Below are 15,169 nucleotides of genomic sequence, written 5' to 3' on the forward strand. Positions count from 1 at the left end.
CTGCTCTCATACCAGCTGGAGATGCAGCTTGTCAGGATGCTCTCAATGGTGCTCCTCTGAAGTTCAGTTAAGATGGGGCTGGGGTGAGCCTCACTTGCCTCAATCTCCTTGGGAAGTGGAGGTGTTGCTGTTGCCTTCTTATTCAGGAAGGAAGAGGGAGAGGGAGAAGGTATGAGGCCAAAAGAGGGAATGAGAGGGAGAGCTGGGGAGGAGGCTGGAGGGTGGGAGAGGGAGGTGCAGCAGAGAAAAGATGGAAGGGAGAAGACAGGATTGAGATAATGTGAGTGGAAAGAATCGAGGGTTATGTGGAGGGTGGGAAACAGAAAACAAGACATTAAAAGAACAAGGGAGAAGAGTAGAGAGATGGGGAAACAAAAACCTTACAGTGATACTGGGGTCTTTGTACTCTTCCTGACAGGGCTAAGCCAATGAAGTACTTCTGGAAAGTGGTAACATAGCAATAGAAAATATAACAACCTAATTACCCCTAACAGTTTCAAAATCAGTACCTGTAATCTGATAATGATCAGATAGCCAGTTTTACAACATCTAGGTACAGTAAAGCTTAAACAGTTATCAGATCTCAGGAGATAATGACTCCTCAAAATGGTGATGTGTTTTTTGTAGAACTTATGTATTTACTTGTTTGGAAATACAGTGCAGACAGGCCCTTCCCAGCACAACCAGTCACACCACCAGCCACACCTACCTATTTAACCCCTTCACCTAATGTCCAGATAATTTACAATGACCCATATGTCTTTGGACTGGCTGAAGAAACCGGATCACATGAAAGAAACTTACATGAGCGGTGGGGGGGGACATGCAAACTCTTTGTGGACGACACCAGAACTGATCTCCAACGCTCAGTGCTTTATTGGCATTTCACTAACCAATATGCTACCGTGGCACCTCAGCCTTCACTACCGTGGAACCCCCATCTCTGAGAGAAACCAGAGGTTGACACCCCTTTCTCAGAGAAACCAGAGGTCGACACCCCACTACCTTTTCTATCCCCAAGTCAGCCCTAGGATCTTGTGGTTGTCACTAAAGTGAAAATTAAGCACAACGTAAAAACTCCCCAAGCCGACCGGTGGTGTGGTGGTGGCATCGTAGCAGGCTTCAAGGCGTGTGGTCACAGGTTGGAATCTGGCCGGCACCTTGCACCCTTTCCGTCCGTGCTGGGTTGAGCGTGAAAAAAACAGACAAAAACTGCTAAAGAAACAGCAAGGTGGCACCCAATGTGCCACAAGGCAGTTAAAACTCTGGCAAGTATGTATCAACTACTATTGAGAAGGTGAGGGGGAGTTTCAAAATCAGTTCCTAAAAATCTGATGATGATCAGGTGGCCAGTTTTACAACATTAGGTACTGTAAAGGTTAAACATTTACATGAGGAAATCTGCAGATGCTGGAAATTCAAGCAACACACACAAAATGCTGGTGAACGCAGCAGGCCAGACAGCATCTCTAGGAAGAGATACAGTCAACGTTTCGGCCAAGACCCTTTGTCAGGACTAACTGAAAGAAGAGGTAGTAAGAGATTTGAAAGTGAGCGGGAGAGGGGGAGATCGGAAGTGATAGGAGAAGACAGGAGGGGGAGGGATGTTAAACATTTACCAGCTCTCAGGAGACGACACCACTCCTCGAAATGGTGATGTGTTTTTTGTAAAATTTATGAGAAGCTAAGGAGGAAGCTAAGGAGCTATGGAGGAAGAGTAGTGGAATGAGGGAAAACGGGACAGAGGAGGGAAAAGGAAGAGATTTGGGGAAGGACAGGGAGAAGTGGTGAGGATGAGGGGAAGGGGCAAAGGAAGTTTAGAGATTGGGAGCAGAGAAAAGATACAAGGCAGCCAGAGAGGGAGGCGCGGAAGGAGGGAGAGCGGTTGGGAAGTGGATAGGGAAGGAGATGTGTTGTGGAAAGATGCAGTGAGCTACAACAGCCACTGTGGCTGATGCGGTGAATCATTCCGAAGCGGGAAGTTCCGGGCCGGGCTTGTGTTACTGTCGGCGACCCATGGGGAAAGTGGGAGTTTCCAAAGGCTCCGCTCCAGCTTCTGACTGCAGCACCTCCGTCAAGGCCAAGGTCCTTCTGCTTGAGTTCGTGAATTTACAGTAACACCAAATAAAACAATAGTGATCCAACCTTCTCGAAATTCGGAACGGAAAGTATGCGGGACTGAACTTCGAACAGAAGACGCACTGTTTCCGGCAGAGGTACGGTATATGGTTTCGTCTCAGGAATGTTTACTTGAGAAAGAGAAAAACACAGACCGTGATATATTCAGCCACACAATGCAGTGCTACACGTACTATTTTGCAGTATTGAGTGGGAATTCCTTCTGTCCATGCTCAACTTGTAGTAATCTCTGCTGATTGAAGAAAAGGCACCTAGTGTTCGCAGGCCTGACGTCCCTCCTCACGGGTGTGCTCACTATGATGATGCATTTTACACTTGCTGCTCTGGCCCGGCATTTGGATAATTTTGGCAAAACTTTTTTTCATTTCTCAGTCTTCAAATTCTGCCAGCTGACATTTCATTAACCTCTTGGAACAGAAAAGGAAAACAATATTGGGAACACTCAGAGGGTCAGACATTTTTTAAAAAAAAATTCCTTATGAATCCCGTTTTTAGCCATTGCACATGTATCAAAAGCACCAAAAGGAGGAAAAAAACAGCTTCAACGTACATTTTTATGATGCATTCCTTCCAATACGGTTCTGTTTATTTTTTTTTCACAAAATGATTATCAAATGTTTCTTACACTGAACTGGAGAGCTTCCGATGACAAGTGTGAAAGGTGTGATAAACAAAAAGTTCATGCTGGGGATCTTCAGCAGCTCAGGCAAGGTCTCTATAGGCAGTCAGCACAGAAATACGGCTTTCAACCACCATATCCATGACAACCATCTTGTTCTATCTATACTAATCCCATTTACTGGCACTTGGCCCATGACTTTCAATGCCTTGGTAATTCAGGTGTTTGCTTATATAGTTCTTAAATAGTGTAAAACACCTGTGTTCATTAATCCCCCAAGCAGTCCATTACAGATTCCATCCATCCTCTAGGAAAGAAGTTCTTCCTCAGCTCTCCTCCAAACCTCTTGCCCCTCAGCCTAAACAGTAGCGTGTTGGTTAGCACAATGCTTTACAGTACAGGCAAGCTGGATTCGATTCCTGTGGCTGCCTGTAAGGAGTTTGTACATTCTCCCAGAGACTGCGTGGGTTTCCTCCGGGTGCTCCAATTTCCTCCCACAGTCCAAAGATGTACTGGTTGGCATGTTAATTGGTCATTGTAAATTGTTCCATGATTAGGTTGCTGTGCAGCATGGTTGGAAGGGCCTACTCCACACTTTTTTCTCAGTAAATAAATAGATAGGGAAACAAACAAAATAAATAAGTAGATAAATAGCCAACCAATCAACCCTATCGCCTGATAGATATGGTTCTATGTATAATTTTGTCGAGCTTAACTGGTCTGTGGACAGCTCTCTTAGTTGAGTCATGAAGCCCGGTAAGGTCTCAGCAGGGCTGAGGATTTTGTTGTCCCTTGGTTGTTTTTGGATCTGATACATAAAGTTATGTGAAATGCCTATGTAGAAAGATATGCCAATGATCACTGACTTGGCTCCAGTGTTCCATAGTGTTATTGACTACAGGACAAGACAATCACCCTCACATCACAAGGACCAGTACAGAGCTTGCAGGAGTGTATAGGCAAGTTAACAGAAAGAGCAGGTTCCTGGTAGGTCCAGTTTAGAGAAGGAACCTTCTACACTTGGTTATTTAGTGCTTTACCAGTTGATTCTTAATGTCCAAGCAGAAAGAAGAATGAAGAGTAAATGTGATCTTGCTAGTTATATCTAAATCCTGAGAATAAACATCTATTTTAAAGAGTCAGATTCTAATCAGAATATGGAAGCTTAAAGTTCATGGAGTTTGTGTACAGAGATTGTTAGGGATGAGGCTGCATTCAAAGGCCATAAAGAAGCAAATGGGATCCGTGTGCTCTACATTGGATGACTCAATGAGCTTTTCTGTGGTTCTGTGCCCTCTGGATAATGCCACATGCAAATGAGGAATTATAACCTTATGACCATTAGAGCAACAAGTTTAAGGGCCAAGAATTTTCTGCCAGTGCTGAGGCTTCTGCACTTACCACATACCTCTGGCATACATCTCATCTGAAGACTTGAGTTGGTTGCTTGATATGATTCTACTGTGGCAGGGCCATACTGGATGTAGTGTTGTTGGGGACAGGTGGGAGAGGGTTGCTAAATGGGAATGCACAAATGAAGTCTCGTTGATGAACTGGCTGAAAAATTCAACACCATTGGCTAATCCATGACCCTGAGACTTTGAATGCTTCTGAGCTCCCATTCAGAAACTTAAAAACTAGGGTGGCACGGTGGTGTAGTGGTTAGCACAATGCTCTATATTACCAGCAACACGGGTTCAATTCCCACTGCTGCCTTTAAGGAGTTTGCACGTTCTCCCCAGGACTGTGTGAATTTCCTCTGGGTGCTTCGGTTTCCTGAGACCCTACTGGTTGGTCATCGTACATTGTACCGTGGTTAGGCTGGTATTAGACTGGGGGATTGCTGGGCAGTGTGGTTCGTGGGGTTGGAAGGGCCTTTTCCACGCTGTATTTCAACAAGTAGATACATAAATATAAATAAAATCAATTCTACAATGTAATAATTTGTTAAAATCAAAAAGTAACAGTTGAAAGCACTTCAGGCTCTTTAAACATCTTTAAGAAACTTAAAAGTAAGTTCCTTCAAACTTAAACTCTTTCCTTGTCTTTTCCATCCTTCAATGAGCAAGCTTCCTATGACTGTGACATACCTATCCGGTCAGTAATCTCCACAGTATAATGTTGGGGAATTACAGTGTACTCATGCTCCATGGTTTTCCTCCAGGTGGAATTAATTGCAAACGGCTGGAATTTCCCAACAAGTTCCATCCAAGGATTTAAGAAACAAACAGAAAATGCTTGAAATTTTCAGCATTTGAGCAGAGAGAAATAAGTGTTCATCTGCAGAGAGGAAAATAAGTGTTAACATTTCAGACCAGAGACCTGTTGCCAGACTGGAAGAGTTACTAATGTGTCAGGTTGTAAGCAAACAGATAGGCAGGTAAATAGAATGGTGACAAAGTGAATATCTGATACAGTGTCTTCCACCCTCCGCTCCTCCCCTTCTTCCTCCACCCCTCCCTCTTCCCCCTCAGTCCTCTCCCTCTGTCCCCTCCCTCCCCTCCCTCTCCCCTCTCCCTCTTCCCTCCCTCTCTTTCCCTCTTGCCCTCTCCCCTCTCTCTTTCCCTCTCTCCTCTTCCATCCCTTACCCCTCTTCCCCCTACGTCTCTACCCGCCCTTTCCCGCTCCACTCCTCCCTCTTCCCCCTCACTCCTCTCCCTCTCTCCCCTCCCTCTTTTCCACCTCCCCTTTTCCAACTCCCTCTCCCTCTCTTCCCCTCCCTCTCTTCCCCTCCATCTAGCTCTGCTCTCTCCTCCTTCCCTCTCTCCTCTCCCACCTCCCTCTCTTCCCCCCTCCCTCTCTTTCCCTCCCTTTCTCCACTCTCTCCCTCCCTCCATCCCTTACCCTCTCTTCTCCCTCCCACTCTCTCCTTCACCCCCTCCACCCTCTCCCCCTTTCCACTCTCTTTCCACCCTCCCTCTCTTCCACTTCCTTCTCTCCCCTTCCCTTCCTCTTACCCTTCCCCTTTCCCTCTCTACCTTCCCCTTCTCCCCTCCTTTTCCCTTTCTCCTCTCCCCTTCCCCTTCTACCCTCCCCTTTCCCTCTCTTACCCTTCACCCCCTGCCCTTCTTTGCCCACTCTTCTGCCTCCCCCTCACCCCTCCCCTTCACACACCCCCTCCCTTTCTCCCCTCTCCCCCTTCCCTTCACTGACCCCTTCCCTCTCTCCCCTTTTCCCCCTCCCCATTCCCTAAACCCTTCCCTCTCTCTCCTCCCCAGCCCTCTCCCCACTCTCTCTACCCCTCCCCTCTCTCTCTAGCCTCCCCTCCCCCTCCCCTCCCTCATCCCCTCCCTCATCCCCTCCCCATCCCCCTCCCCCTCCCCCTCCCTCATCCCCTCCCCATCCCCCTCCCTCATCCCCTCCCTCATCCCCTCCCTCATCCCCTCCCCATCCCCCTCCCTCATCCCCTCCCCATCCCCCCCCCATCCCCCTCCCTCAATTCTTCCCCCCTTTTTACGAACAATAGCAGAGACTTTATGAAGGATGGGTAAACAGATCACAGCGGTGTGTTCAAGTTTGCCTCTCCCACCCGTCTCTCTGCCCTCTGCCTCTCTGACTCCTCCCTTTCTCCCCCCTTCTCCCCCCTTCTCCCCCCCTTCTCCCCCCCTCGACTTTTGCCCGCTTTATGAACAAATGCAGAGACTGTATGCAAAGTGAGCAAACACACCACAGTGATGCGTCCAAAATAAGTTGGAAAAGTGAAAGGCAATATAGTAATTGTGTAGTTAATGGGACAGATACTGTTCTCTCAGTCTTGCGTCTTAAGTCTTGTAGGCCACAGTACCTGCCTGCAGACAGTTCTTCAGAGACCTCCTCCAGATTGGAAGGGATTTAGAGTGGGAGGGCCATTTGTAATGGTCGGCTTGGATACCAACAACATAGAAAGGTCAAAGGACATTCAACTGAAGGAATATAGGCAGCTTAGTGTCTGAATTGGAAAGCAGAAGGGCAAAGGCAATAAACTCTGACTTACTATTTAAGAAATGTACAAATCAGTATGGGTCAGTGTGATCAGAAAGTTTAAAAAATGTCTCAGAGGTTGGCATGATAGAAATGGGTTATCAGTTCAAGAGGAACTGGCCTCTAGTACTGGAGAAAAAGGGGTGTGTTTCATTGGGATGGGCTTTATATTCATCAGCAGGGTTCTGTCTCCAAATGAATCAAATAACCATGATTGTAGATGAGGTATTAAACTATTAGTGTTGATGAGGTTAATGCTTGTTGGATGTGTGTGTGGGGCCTGTGTTCTGATTTAGATGAGGGGGAAATTTAGAATGTTTAGAAAGTTAAACGATGGTCATTTGCCTTGATTCTGCACCAACCAAGTCAACAGTGAGAGTGTGGAGAATGAATTCAGTTATTAATAAGAAAGGTTTTTTTGTGTGTCAATGAGTTAAGAACCAACAATGGGACAAGCTGTCTAGTATTTCAAAATGAGAAAGGCTTAATGAATAACTTAGTAATTTAGAGGTCTATAGTGAAGAGTGATCATAATATAAAATATTATATCAGGATTTCTCCCAAGAGGACCTCAATCTTGTCATAGGGTAAGGAGGCTTGTGTGCCTCAATGACCTGGAGAGCTATGTAGGACAGAGTCAGGGCTCTATGCTCTATGTAGGGTCACCCATGCTAAATGGGTCAAAGGGTAGAGACCAGACTAAGAGTGGTCCACCAGTCCTCCAGGTTCAGGGGTTCAGCTCAGGGCTAACAACCCTGACTGGTAAAACAAAATTGTATTGAAACAGCAATGAAAAAGTCTCCTACATCTGTGTGTGATGGTATGCCTGAGTTTCCACGTGTAATTTGCATGTCTGACAGTAGTGAAATCCAAGCTACTGATACAATGAAGGAAGCCCTGAACACCACCAGAGATGGATGACCTTCATTGCTGCCCGAAACACTAGCGCAGTGTTGGGCAGCAGAGATATCAGGATTGAAGTTTATTAAATTCTATCTGAAACCAAAGTCTTAAGTCAACAACAAGCAATTCTGAGCGTGAGTCAGTGATTTCAGATTGAGAAAGCTACAGAGAACAGTTACAGTAAAGGGTAAATATATAGCTTACAACAAATTATATATCCCCTTAAGACCACAAAAGCACGACAGCAGAAGCAATCGTATGACGCTAGCAATAGGAAGTACAGATCGAATTAGGTCAAAGGAAAGGTTATAATGTTACTAAAAAAAGTTTTAAACCTGAGAATTTCAGAAATTAGCAAAGGAAAACTTAGAAGTGATAAGGAAAGGAATACTGAATGTAAGCTTTTGAGAAACGAAAGAACAGACTGTAATGGTTATATAAAAAGTAACGTATACGCTGTGGGCTGAATAGAGAAAACAGTAAGGGTTTTTGCAGTTGGCCGTGTTTGCAAGCGGAGTGGCCGTTTGGATGGAGAAGGCAAAGATGGCAGAAGATCCACCAGCACAGTTCAGGGAATGGGTGAGACGAATGCAAAGGAATTTGCAAGATTATCCCACAACATCAGAGGTTGACTCAGGAATAGTGTGGGACAGCTGATGTCATTGCTTGTAAGGAGGTATGATAGGATCTTAGAAGTGACAGGGGATTGTATTTCATTTTAGACTTACAAGTATCAAGCCAGAAATGGGGCAGACTGGAGCTAAAGAACCAGTCAAGCCACATTCCTCATCAAAGCAGAACACAGTGGAGGGCTGCATTGAAAGAAATGTACATTAACCCTGTAAGTACAGAACTGCACTCACAGAAATCTAGTCAGATTCCACTTGGAATACTGTGCTCAGTTTTGGTCACCTCACTACAGGAAGGATGTGGAAACCATAGAAAGGGTGCAGAGGAGATTTACAAGGATGTTGCCTGGGTTGGGGAGCATGCCTTACGAGAATAAGTTGAGTGAACTTGGCCTTTTCTCCTTGGAGTGACTGAGGATGAGAGGTGACCTGATAGAGCTGTATAAGATGCTGAGGGGCATTGATTTTGTGAATAGTCGGAGGCTTTTTCCCAAGGCTGAAATGGCTAGCACAGTATTAAGGTGCTTGGAAGTATGTACAGAGGGTTAAGTTTTTTACGCAGAGAATGGTGAGTACGTGGAATGGACTGCCAGCGGCTGTGGTGGAGGCGGATACAATAGGGTCTTGTAAGAGGCTCCTGGATAGGTATATGGAGCTTAGAAAAATAGAGGGCTATGGATAACCTTAGGTAATTTCGAAAGTAAGTACATGTTCAGCACAGCATTGTGGGCCGAAGGGGCTGTATTGTGCTGTAGGTTTTCTATGTTTCTATTAACTTATAAATATGTCACCAAGAGAGCAGAGGGGCAGTCACTGAATTTTATACTGTAGCCTAATGCAGCTGCGAAATGTTCAGGAACTTGGAGATGGAATTTGAAAGCAGATCCAGTAATGACTAAAATGCCAGGAATAAGCGAAGTCAGGCATCATGGGAGAGGCGCTGAGGTGGGAGGTAGTTTGCTGTCCAGTTTAAAATGCAGTCAAGGCCGGTGCTGGGAATCTTTGGAAAGGATTGGTCCCAAAGGCTTGGAACAGACTGTTGAATAGATGACCTGAAGCTCAGCAGATTTTGAATAGTTGCAATATCACTAACTAGTTCAGAACAAAAGTTACTTTATCTGAGCCCACTTCAATAATTCTGCTCCTTCCGCTCTCCTACTCTTCCTTAGAGCAATGCACATTTTCCTTCAAATTCAAAGTTCAAGTAAGTTTTATTATCAAGGTACATATAAATCTCTGTATACAACCCTGAGTTACATTTTCTTGTGGGCATACTTGGCAAATCTATAGAATAATAACTATAACAGGATCAAAGAAAAATCAACCAGAGTGCAAAACACACCGAACTGTGTAAATGCAACTATAAATAAATAGCAAGAACATGAGATAATGAGATTTAAAAATCCTTAAAGTGAGATAACTGGTTGTGGGAACATTTCAATGATGCAGCAAGTGAGTGTAGTTATCCTCTTTTATTAAAGAGCTTGATGGTTGAGGTGTAGTAACTGTTCTTGAACCTGATGGTGCAAGTTCTGAGACTCTTGTACCTTCTATCTGATGGCAGCAGCAAGAAGAGAGCATGGCCTGGGTAGTGGGGATCGTCGATGATGAATGCTACTTTCCTACAACAGCTTTTCATGTAGATGTGCTCAATGGTTGGGAGGGCTTAGCCCGCAATGTACTGGGCCGAATCCACTAACTTTTGTAAGATTTCTGGTTCAAAACCCTTTAGTGTATCCATACCAGGCCGTGATGCAGCCAGTCAATACACTCTCCACGACACATCTATAGAAGTCTGACAAAGTTTTAGATGTCTTGCCAAATCTCTGCAGACTGCTGAGGAAGTAGACACACTGCCGCGCTTTCTTCGCAATTGCACTCGCGTGCTGGGTCCAGGACAGATCCTCTGAAATAGTAACACCCAGGAATTTAAGAACATAAGAAATAGGAGCAGGAGTAGGCCATCTGACCGGTCATTCAATAAGATCATGGCTAATCTGGCCATGGACTCATCTCAACCTATCTGCCTTTTCCCCATTACACTTAATTCTCTTACTATGCAAAAATCTATTCAACCTTGTCTTAATATATTTACTGAGGTAGCTTCCACTGCTTCATTGGGCAGAGAATTCCACAAATTCATCACTCTCTGGGAAAAGCAGTTCATCCTCATCTCCATCCTAAATCTACTCCCCCGTATCTTGAGGCTATGTCCCCAAGTTCTAGTCTCACCTACCAGTGGAAGCAACTTCTCTGCCGCTATCTTACCTATCCCTTTCATAATTTTATATGTTTCTTTATGATCTCCTCTCATTCTTCTGAATTCCAGCGAGTACAGTCCCAGGCAACTCAATCTCTTCTCATAGTCTAACCCCATCAATCTCTGGAACCAACCTGGACCTCCTCTGCACCGCCTCCAAAGACAGTATATCCTTCCTCAAGTAAGGTGACCAGATATTCACGCAGTACTCTAGATGCCACCTCACCAGTATCCTGTACAGTTGCAGCATAATCTCCCTGCTCTTAAATTCAATCCGTCGAGCAATGATGGCCAACATTTCATTTGCCTTCTTGATAGGCTGCTGCACCTGCACACCAACCTTTTGTGATTTATGCACAAGCACTCCCAAGACCCACTGCATAGCAGCATGCTGCAATTTTTTACCATTTAAATAATAATCTGATCTTGCATTCTTCATTCCAATGTGGATGACCTCACAGTACTGAGTGTGTACATATGTTAGGGTGTTTAAGAGGTCAAGGAGGTAGAAATGATGGACCTCCTAATGAGTATTAAATTGGATAAGTCCCCAGGGCCTGTTGGGATTTACACCAGGTTACTGAAGGGCTCTTGAACAGTATCTTTAAGTCCTCTCTAGCTACAGGCGAGGTCCTGGAGGACTAGTGAGTGATACCTCTATTTAAGAAGGAAACAAGGGAAAATCCTGGGAATCGTAGACCGCTGAGTCTCATATCACATGTAGGGAAATTGGTGGAGAAAATTCTTGGGGATAGGATATATGAGCATTTGGAAACCCATGGACTAATTAGGAAGAACCAGCATGGCTTTGTGCTGGGCAGGTCATGCCTTACCAACTTGATTGAGTTTCCTGACAAAGCGACAAGGAAGATTGATTAGGATAGGGCAGTGGATGTTGTCTGCATGAATCTTAGTAAGGTGTTTGACCAAGTCCCACAGGGGAGATGAATCCAGAAGATTAAGATACATGGAATCTGTGGTGAAATGGCCATTTGGATTCAGAACTGGCTTGCATATAGAAGACAGAGGGGAGTGGTTGAAGGGACTCATTCGAGCTGGAGGTCTGTAACTAGTGGAGTTCCACAGGGATCTGTGCTGGGACCTCTACTGTTTGTGACGTATGTAAATGACCTGGATGAAAATGTAGATGGATGAGTTAGTAAGCTTGCGGATGATACCAAGATTGGTGGAGTTGTGAATACTCTAGAAGACTGGCAAAGAATACAGTACGATATAGATCAGATACAGATATGGGCTGAGAAATGGCAGCTGGAGTTTAACCGAGATAAATGTGAGGGGTTGCACCTCGGTAGGGCAAGTGCAAAGGGACAGTACACTGTAAAGGGCAAGAACCTGAACAGTGTTGCTGAGCAGAGAGATCTCACTTTCACGTAGTGTCCTGCAGGCACTGCAGGAGAAGGACGTGATGGACACAGTGGCGTGGTTCCCTGAGCAGACCGTCCAGTTCATCTGGCAAAATGCCTCATCACCAGATCTCACCAACAGGCACAAAGACCTCGCCTGGCTGGCGGTGAGAGGGGCCCTCCCAGTCAGATCCCTCCTGTACGCCCGGAACAGTTCCTCCACACCCCACTGCCCACGGGAGGACTGTAATGGGGTGGAGTCAGTGGCTCACCTCTTTGCACACTGTGGGTTCGCAAAGAAGCTGTGGAAGAGAATGGAGGGGACAGTACGAAGATTCATGCCCAGCAGCTGCGTTACCGAGGACTCCATGATCTACGGGCTGTTCCCGGGGACGCACACGGAGACCAACATCCGGTGCTGCTGGCAGATCATCAATTCGGTGAAAGACGCTCTTTGGTCGGCCCGAAACTTGATGGTCTGCCAGCTGACGGAGATGTTCGTGACTGAATGCTGCCGACTGGCACACTCCCGTCTGCAGGAGTACGTTCTGAGGGATGCACTCAAACTTGGTGCAGCCACCGCGAAGGCCCGGTGGGGAAGGACCACAGTTTAACGTTCATCACCCGTAGGAGCGGGAGAGGTTGGGTGGGGAGGAGACCGACCCTCATCAGCGGTGTGGACAGATAATCAACATGGTGCCCAAGGAGTGGGTGGAATTGTTAATTTGGGAAAGTATTAGAGCCATTGCCTGCCTTTATTGTTGAAAATTTTGATTGTTAATAAGTCTTAACACTTGACCAAGGGTTGAGAGTAAACGCATGATTTACTGTAAACATCTTTCATTTGTAAATGAACAGAGTCAACGCAAAATTTTATTGTTAATAACTGTATTGAATAAGGACTCACAGTCAACGAATGGTTTTCTTTTCCTGTATGTATTTATTTTTATTTTGTAATATTTCTGAATAAAGTATTTTTGGAAAAAAAAAAAAATCTCACTTTCAACTTCAGTCTATGTTCTGATCAAGACTCTGTTGAGATCTGGTGACATGTGATCCTGGTGAAGCCCAAGCTGGAAACAACAGTGAGAAAGTTATTGATGAATAACTGCCAATTGTTAGTACTGTTTATGATTTCATTCAATTTGCTGATAATTCAGAGCAGACTGACTGGGTAAAATATAGCTGTAGAATATTTATCCTGCTTTTTTGTGAACAGGTCATACACAGGTAATTTTCCACTTTGCTGGACAGAAGACATTTCTGTAAATATAGAACATAGAATAGTACAGCACATTACAGGCCCTTCAGCCCACAATGTTGTGCCGACCCTCAAACCCTGCCTCCCAAATTCCTCCATATACCTGTCTAGTAGTCTCTTAAACTTCACTAGTGTGTCTGCTTCCACCACTGACTCAGGCAGTGCATTCCACGCACCAAACCACTCTCTGAGTAAAAAACTTTCCTCTAATATCCCCCTTGAACTTCCCACCCCTTACCTTAAAGCCATGTCCTCTTGTATTGAGCAGTGGTGCCCTGGGGAAGAGCTGCTGGCTATCCACTCTATCTATTCCTCTTATTATCTTGTACACCTCTATCATGTCTCCTCTCATCCTCCTTCTCTCCAAAGAGTAAAGTCCTAGCTCCCTTAATCTCTGATCATAATGCATACTCTCTAAACCAGGGAGCATCCTGGTAAATCTCCTCTGTACCCTTTCCAATGCTTCCACATCCTTCCTATAGTGAGGCGACCAGAACTGGACACAGTACTCCGAGTGTGGCTTAACCAGAATTTTATAGAGCTGCATCATTACATCGCGACTCTTAAACTCTATCCCTCGACTTATGAAAGCTAACACCCCATAAGCTTTCTTAACTACCCTATCTACCTGTGAGGCAACTTTCAGAGATCTGTGGACATGTACCCCCAGATCCCTCTGCTCCTCCACACTACCAAGTATCCTGCCATTTACTTTGTACTCTGCCTCGGAGTTTGTCCTTCCAAAGTGTACCACCTCACACTTCTCCTGGTTGAACTCCATCTGCCACTTCTCAGCCCACTTCTGCAACCTATCAATGTCTCTCTGCAATCTTCGACAATCCTCTACACTATCTACAACACCACCAACCTTTGTGTCGTCTGTAAGCTTGCCAACCCACCCTTCTACCCCCACATCCAGGTCATTAATAAAAATCACGAAAAGTAGAGGTCCCAGAACAGATCCTTGTGGGACACCACTAGTCACAATCCTCCAATCTGAATGTACTCCCTCCACCACGACCCTCTGCCTTCTGCAGACAAACCAATTCTGAATCCACCTGGCCAAACTTCCCTGGATCCCATGCCTTCTGACTTTCTGAATAAGCCTACTGTGTGGAACCTTGTCAAATGCCTTACTAAAATCCATATAGATCACATCCACTGCACTACCCTCATCTATATGCCTGGTCACTTCCTCAAAGAACTCTATCAGGCTTGTTAGACATGATCTGCCCTTCACAAAGCCATGCTGATTGTCCCTGATCAGACCATGATTCTCTAAATGCCCACAGATCCTATCTCTAAGAATCTTTTCCAACAGCTTTCCCACCACAGATGTAAGGCTCACTGGTCTATAATTACCCAGGCTATCCCTACTACCTTTTTTGAACAAGGGGACAAGATTCACCTCTCTCCAATCCTCCGGTACCATTCTCGTGGACAACGAGGACATAAAGATCCTAGCCAGAGGCTCAGCAATCTCTTCTCTCGCCTCGTGGAGCAGCCTGGGGAATATTCCGTCAGGCCCCGGGGACTTCTCCATCCTAATGTATTTTAACAACTCCAACACCTCCTCTCCCTTAATATCAACATGCTCCAGAACATCAACCTCACTCATATTGTCCTCACCATCATCAAGTTCCCTCTCATTGGTGAATACCGAAGAGAAGTATTCATTGAGGACCTCGCTCACTTCCACAGCCTCCAGGCACGTCTTCCCACCTTTATCTCTAATCGGTCCTACCTTCACTCCTGTCCTCTCTGATTCTGTCCTTTTCCATGATAATGCTAAAGGCCAGGGAGTGGTGGTCACTGTCCCCCAGATGCTCACCCACTGAGAGATCTGTGACCTGACCCGGTTCATTACCTAGTACTCGATCTAGTATGGCATTCCCCCAGTCGGCCTGTCCACATACTGTGACAGGAGTCCGTTCTGGACACACTTAACACACTCTGCCGCATCTAAACCCTTGGAACTAATCAGGTGCCAATCAATATTAGGGAAGTTAAAGTCACCCATGATAACAACCCTGT

At 45.5% G+C, this 15,169-nt stretch overlaps 1 protein-coding gene across 3 annotated transcripts in view; it reads left to right on the forward strand.

The window, feature by feature from the left end:
* The window catches only part of alpk1 (alpha-kinase 1), a 154,021-nt gene that overhangs the window by 3,502 nt on the left and 135,350 nt on the right, over positions 1-15,169 (forward strand). Inside the window, exon 1 of one of the 3 annotated variants that reach the window (XM_072255961.1) lies at positions 1,861-2,216. The exons of the other annotated variants lie outside the window; for them this stretch is intronic. The gene's annotated coding sequence lies outside the window, so the exon portion shown is untranslated. Of the gene's footprint in view, positions 1-1,860; positions 2,217-15,169 lie in introns of those variants that run through there. 3 annotated transcript variants of the gene reach the window in all.

The sequence above is a fragment of the Mobula birostris genome, chromosome 4, assembly GCF_030028105.1.
Source record: "Mobula birostris isolate sMobBir1 chromosome 4, sMobBir1.hap1, whole genome shotgun sequence".
In the NCBI taxonomy this organism is placed as follows: Eukaryota; Metazoa; Chordata; class Chondrichthyes; order Myliobatiformes; family Myliobatidae; genus Mobula; species Mobula birostris.